The 7160-nt window shown below is 39.7% G+C and overlaps 1 long non-coding RNA gene across 1 annotated transcript; it reads right to left on the bottom strand.

Annotated features, from left to right (window-relative positions):
- Positions 1-1303: 1303 nt before the first annotated feature.
- Positions 1304-3493, bottom strand: LOC120495803. Its single transcript, XR_005626151.1, has 3 exons — positions 3382-3493; positions 2904-2990; positions 1304-1435 (listed from the first exon to the last, which is right to left on the bottom strand). It is a non-coding gene; the product is annotated as an uncharacterized LOC120495803 (long non-coding RNA).
- Positions 3494-7160: the final 3667 nt, after the last annotated feature.

Here is a 7160-nt window from a genome sequence, read left to right on the forward strand (position 1 = left end):
GCTAACTATCCTACTGTGCACTGGTATCACTGATACACACTGTGGAGGCAAACAACAGCATTTTTTCCTCCTTTTACCCTATTTAGTGTTACAAAAAAGGCTCATTAACTTTTGCCACCTAGGCACATATATTCCCCATGTATTTTTGAATCTTATTTCTCATTTGTATTTATTCCTTTGGCCAATGGATATTTCAAAGAAATTCACTCTTTGTGAAAACTGCACAGCTTTAGGCATCTATTGGAGTCTCCTTTTACATTTTGAAAAAAGTACAAACCAGTGAGCTCTACACCGATAGCAATATTTAAAATAAAGATAACATTTCCGTATTTTTCCTAACCCATACATTTAGCAGAGAGGCTATTGAAACGTCTTCATCAGTCAGCAGCTATAACAGTGCAAAATGTAAGGAGGAGAAGTGCTACATGGAGAGATGGAAAGATGACCTAGCTACAGCCAGTACCTAAAGTCTCTTTGTGACCCATTTTATTGTCTGGCACCTGCCACTGTAATAATTTTTCCAAAATATCTGCAGAAATTACACTGACCCTGTGGTAACTAGGTAACATAGTCTCCCAGAGGCTGGTTAATTACAGCCCATGATAATCTCACATACAGCAACTGTTAAATTTTTAATGTCTTTCAAATTATTATGGATCAGTTGAGAGGGTATTGATTTGATTCATTAACTGATTCCCAGTCTGTTCCAAGGTTAATGATTACATGTATCTCAATTACATCCTTAACAGGTTGTACTGTATGATTTGTTTCAGTGGCAATGTACATTGTGCATCTTCCACAGCTGAAATAATTCTTAGCCCCTGATGATTTAATAACACCTTTTTTTTTCATTTTGCTGAATATGCCTACAAGGCACAAGCACATCTGAGACAGTGACAAAAAGAAAACTTTTCCCAAATTCTTTAAAGGATATATGCAATTCACACTCCAAAAAATTCAGTCTCAAAAGGCCATAGAGATAACACAAGATTCTTTCAAGTTTAAGATGTGGGAAGACAATTCAGATGATGCTGGAACTGATGATTGATTCTCTCTGGTTTTATTATTTCATCACTACTGAATGTTCATATTACCTGTCAATTAATTTTTAAGCTGCTTTGGGTTAGTTGGCAGAAAATGACTTCACAAATCTTGGATGAATTTTTGCCACTCTCAATTCTCTCTCAAAATTAATTGCATTTTTTACTAGTAACACTGTGATTTCATTCTTAGATGTTTCACATGATTCTTTCATCTTACAAGAACTCTCCAAATTTTTATAGAGAAATTACTGCAAATGCAACTGCAGAAAATGATGGGTTTTATCCCATTCTAACCCTCACACATTATTCTTTATACTTCTGTGAGATTGCTGCTTTGTTTAGAGCTGAAACCCATGGTGCCAGGCTCCGTACAAGTTCCCAAAGGCAGTCTCCTAGGAAATAAACAGATGTGAAAAAAGTTACACAATGAGGCAGTGATAAAACTTCAAGAGAAATTTAAGTCTCCTGTACTTATGGTTAGGTGGCTAGAGAACAGTAAGACAATGCTTTCTTTACCCGTTATTTTACTTCTACATCCTGTTTCTTTAATTGTGTGATACTGTTGGCAGATTTGGACAAATGCTAGCTTATGAGAGAACCTTTCCTATATGATGTAGAAATTTAATGGAGGAATAGTTAGCTTTTCTTTTACATGACACCACTCTCAAGGTACAAATACTCACACTATTTGTCTTTGGTTTGGGTGGGTATTGTTAAACCCCTTTTCAGGCTGAGAAATTGAGGGCTGGAAAGGCTGAGTTTAATAACCAAAGGCACAGAGAGAGTCAGTGTCAGAAATGGAAATACGACAGAAATTCTTGACTCTCAGTCACTTTTCTGACTCCTTAGCCACATTATTTCCAGCAGTTTGCAATCTGTGCATATAAAAACCCTTTCATCATTTCATCACTCCCTTTGAATCCTTTGCTTTGGAATTCCAAGATACTGTAGTTTACTTTGGAAACAGGGAAGCCAAATGAGTATAGTCATGAGGAAAAACTTCAGTTATACAATCCATTAAAGAAAACAATAGAGCTTGCAGCTGAGCTATTAAAAATCGTAGAGCAATTTTTATTTCAATGGCTACATTTTATTTCCTCTTCTGAGTGACTGCTAACAAAGGGCTGCTGAAAGGACTGGATAAAAAGTAGACGTCAGATGCAAGATCCATGAGTTAAACAGCATTATTAGATACAATTTCATAAAATCTAGTTGCTTTTCTGCTACTAGAAATCATGTCCTTTTGTCAACTTGTGGTCACATCAGCACTTCTGTTGATATAATTTGCTCCAGCTGCAGAGCATAGCTGGCCTACAAATCAAGAACTAGAATAGGGATAGTCAGGAATAACTCAATGGCTTGGATAATGTGCAAATCACCACACATCTTGCTATTCATATAATTTATTTTCTCTCAGAATATTTGGAACGTGAAAAATTTGTCTTTAGCAAAACAGCCGATCTAACACTTTACTGAGAACAGGACTGGCTGGCTAGCATATTGAAACACCCTCCTCCCCTCACAGATCACACACACATAGAGCCCCCACTCTATGACCATTTAAGTGGGATTATCATATCAAAACCCTTCATTATCTTTCACTGAATTCAGACCAAACTCCTAATTTCATATATTCTTCAAGGTCTCCCTATAATATTGCACACAATCCTCTACATTCACTTTTTTAATCTTTGGAAGATATTGTTGGGTTTTTTTGTTTGGCTTTTTTTTTTTGGGGGGGGGGGGGGTTGGTTTGGTTTTTTGAGGTTTTTTTAATGTTGGTTTGCTTTGGTTTTTCTTTTTTTTGGTTTTTGGATTTTTTAAATTTCTACTTAATTTTCCACTTTCACACTTTCCTACCTTTTACTCAAAATGAGAAGAATAAGTAGCAGCCCATCCCACAGTACTGAGATCCTGCAAAGTCCAGCCTTCTGGACAGATGGAAACCTGGTTGGAAATGAAACATAGCACATCTGGTAGAGCACAGAATGAATGAACATAGTGCAAGACCAGAAAAAATACTTACTAAAGCAACCACTTTCTTTTGTCTCTGCATGAATAGGAAACACACAGAATCAAGATGGTGTTAGCAAAGCCCTTATTTCATTCCACTTTTAAAATATACTTTTTGTTTTCTACAAAGCAGACAGTTGGCATCAAGAGCCTGAAAGAATACAAACTTTTTAAGTTCACATTGATATCAGACATTTATACTTTGGATAAACATTAAGGAAAGGAAAAAAATAGGATATACAGCTGGACGTGCCCCTTGAACAACTAAGATTAATCATCTGTGACAATGCCTCAGAAAATTTGCTATTTTCCAGAGCAAGCATACCACATTTGTGCAGAAAGGAGCTACTTCAGTGCAGGTTTTAGAAGCACTGGAGACCCATAATCCAAGTTCCCTATACCAGTGACTGTGGACATATAACTGATGCTAAAAATGGTGGCAAGCATCAGCTTTTTCTTATTCTCCAGAACTTTTAATACCTTTTTTCTCACATGCATAACACCTGTGTGCTCTTTTCCTCTTTTGTGATTAGTCAATACACATCAGCATTCCGTGCTTCTTCTCCTTCAATGCTGTTCACCTGTCTTATACATCTGTACCCCATTAGGGATGAGGCACGGCTGCAGCCCCATTCCTATTCATCCACAATCTATTCTCCTCCACACTAGCCCTGACAAAACAAGCATTTTCCTGTTTAGTGTGTGTCTAATTAAAATCACCCTAATTAAAATCCCATTTAGTTCAAATTTGGCACCATGTAACACCACTGGTTTGAATTTGCTAATTTTTTTTTGTCAGAGTAGGTCTGAAGTTCAACAACATCCTCTGTTCTCCCTACATTCTCTGCACTAGTCATTTCATAGTAGAAAACTGTCAGACAGGTACTCGCATGTGCTAGCATCTTTTCAAGTGAAAAAATTCTCTCTGTTTTTTGAAAACAAGACAATTCAAGAAGCCAGCAAACAATTTCTTCTGAAATAATGCTTTTTGACTGGAATAAGACTGCCTGGAGTGAGTGAAGGCTAGGGCAGTGCCAACAGCATCCTCCCATCATGGTGGGAGGCACAGGAGCACACCAAGAGGCTGACAATTCAGAAATGGTGGTGAACCTTTACACTGTGGACACGAAGAAGCTCTCATCCATGAGCTATCACCACAGCCTAACTTTGTCTGAGACAATCCAGAACTCAGACTTCATGCAAGAACAATTTGGGATTACTATACCTGTGGAACTGATGGTGAATACAGTGGCAAAATATCAACGGCATTTCAGTGATCAATGAGATTTCATCAGCCATCTTTAAATAGGTGGTGTCTTTTGTAAAGTCCTACATTTTCTTTCCAACAGGATGAAAGATGTGGCATTTTAGAACTGCCTAGCCAGTTCCTTTCTCTTTAGCTAAATTAATCTATATTATTGTTTAGCCAAAGTCACCAAATTCAAACTGATCAAGGATTCAGTCTTTTGGTATTTGCTGTTATTGGCAAAATGAAAGATTACCTCACTGACAGGAAAAAGAAAAAAAAAAAGATTTGGAGAAGGTAGATGATTAAGTAGTTAACATCTCAAAAAAATTTTGAATCTTGATTTCGCAGTACCTATGGCAATTTTCTGACTTGATTTTAGCAGGTCTTACTTGTGAAAATTCCTTATTTTTCATGACGTTCAGAATACAAAGCTGCTCTAGAATTTTAAAAATTTATTCTGTAAGATACAAATGAGTTACAGTTATCTGTGCAGACACACAGAATTAAGTGTAAAGAAAAAAGATGCCAGGGAATTGTTATTGTTGGTCACATTGCATCAAAAAAGATGCATTTAATGGTTTTTATGTTGGACTGGGATACAGATCTCCAAAATATGGTATCAAATAAAGAGGTCAAATCCATTCCCTTTTAGATTTCATTGACTGGAACATGTGATGTTATACTCTGCTATAAGACAAAGGTTTTCCAAAACGAAATGTATAGCATTTGCCTTAAAAATCAGGCTATGAACATGTCATGTCCCACGTGTGGCAATGGCTAAAGGAAATAAAAACTTTCCACAGTGCACCAGTCTGATAAAACAAAGTTCAGGGACAGCAGGAGTGAAAATTTTTCTGATGAACTTTGTTAGCCATTATTTTACACCTTGAAGGAAGAAGTTTTCTACGTATAGTCTCAGAAACAATTGATTACAGTTACCCAATATAATTTTCACTCTGACCTTTTATTCAGTGAACCCTTATTGGGGCATCAGTGAATTTTACAGGCTGAAGCAATGTGTCTACAATGAAACACAAAGCATACAATGGCTGTGAAGCCTACCACTGTCTGAGCTTCTTGGAGCGCTTTTATAATGCCAGAAGAAGCTTAAACATTTTCTTCACTGCCAAGAAGTAAAACTTTGACAAAAGCAGTGTGTCGTGGTTTGGCCCGGAAATGTGTTTCTGGAAAGGTTTAGGTTGGGCCAATCAGTGGCCAAATTCAAAACTGGCATGTGGTGTGGCCACTGAGGATCTGGATACGCCTCTGAGAACACACAGAGGTTAAAAGCAGGAGATTCCTAGAGAACTTCCTCTTTGGGAATCCCGCGTTGGTGAGTGGAGTTGACCTCTCCCCTGCCCAGCTGCGTCTGGGTGGGGGAGGCGGAGGCCATGATGAGGAGGAGGCCAGGGCCCCAAAAGATTCAGGGGTGGAGGAGAACATGTTGATGAGACTTGAGATGTCTGGGCAGCAGCCCCCCCTCCCGGAGAGAGGGACAGAGATTGTGCTAGCAACTCAGCCGGCCAGAAGCGGGGGATGCAGCGAGAGAGGTTCCCAGCAGCTGTGGGAGTCCTGGACAGGCAGAAGTGAAGATTTTAACCCCTTTGTAGACTAATGGAAACCTTACAAATACTGAATCCTCCTGAATCAGAATGAGGAGAGAGAGAGATGAGAGATGAAATGGGCAAGCGTGAGGAAGTTGGAAGAGGAGAGAAGAATCCTAGATGGGAAGAGATGATGGAGTGGCCTTGGGCTGGACTCTTTCTTGTATAGCCATGGACAGACCCGTGTTTTTTTCCCCTGTGACCCAGAGACTGTATTTAGGGGGAGGCAACACCCGGGAGTCAAGAGTGAAGCAGCAGCGTGAACAGAGACGGCTGAAGAGGGTGTGGGAGGCTGTCTGTCTCTGTGGGGAGGAAGATCTCTGTTCATGACACCCCTCGGCCCCAGGGAGTGAAATTTGGGGGGGACTGGTGTCCCAAAGTTGAGAGACTGCTGTTTCCGGAAGTGGGTAGAACATCTTTAAACGGGGAGCCCTAAAAACCGTCCTGGCCCATGTCCAGTGGTGAAAGCACTGGACATGAGGAGGGAGAAATCATGAGAGCTGATGTTCTCTGTGTGGGGCTGTGGGTGACACAGAAGCACAGGAGGTTTTAATTGTGCTTCCAGGGGAAGCCTATGAGCCAAGGGAGGACTCCTCTCTTTCCCTGATAGATTTGAGAATTGATTATTTGAAGGGTGGTGAATCTGTGGAGAAAAGGGAGGGGGAGGAGGAATGTATTTGGAAGGTTTTCATTCTTAGCTTTGTATATGTTGCTTTCTAGATTTGTATGAATAAAGTGTTGTGTTTTTCCCTCCATCCCCAAATGGGAGCCTGCTTTGTTCTGTTCTCGGGTCACGTCTCACAGCAACCATTTTTAGAAATATACCCTTCATGGGGGCCCTGGCATTGTGCGAGGGTCAAACCATGACACAGGGCAATTTGTATTTTTCACATAATTACCATGCTATTGGTATTGGAAAAGGCTCTAAGTTTTCCTTGTAGGCTTCTCTTCCCCATACTGAACAACTCCACCTATCTCATCCAGTCTCCCTAAGAGAGGTGCTCCGGCCTTCAGGTATATGTCTTCCCTATATTGGATACCCCAGAGATGAGCACAGTACTCAATTTCCCAATTTTCTTCCAAATTCAAAATACTAAGAGTATACTTAGCAGTTTTTGAAGTTTTTGAAGCGTCTAAAACACACAGAATCACAAAGTAAGCTGGGTTGGAAGAGACCTACAAGGATCATTGAATCCAGCTCTGCACAGCACACTCTCCAAGAATCACATGCATCCAAGAGCACTGTCCAAA

Source organism: Passer montanus, unplaced genomic scaffold (assembly GCF_014805655.1).
Source record: "Passer montanus isolate IOZ18808 unplaced genomic scaffold, ASM1480565v1 scaffold91, whole genome shotgun sequence".
NCBI lineage: Eukaryota > Metazoa > Chordata > Aves > Passeriformes > Passeridae > Passer > Passer montanus.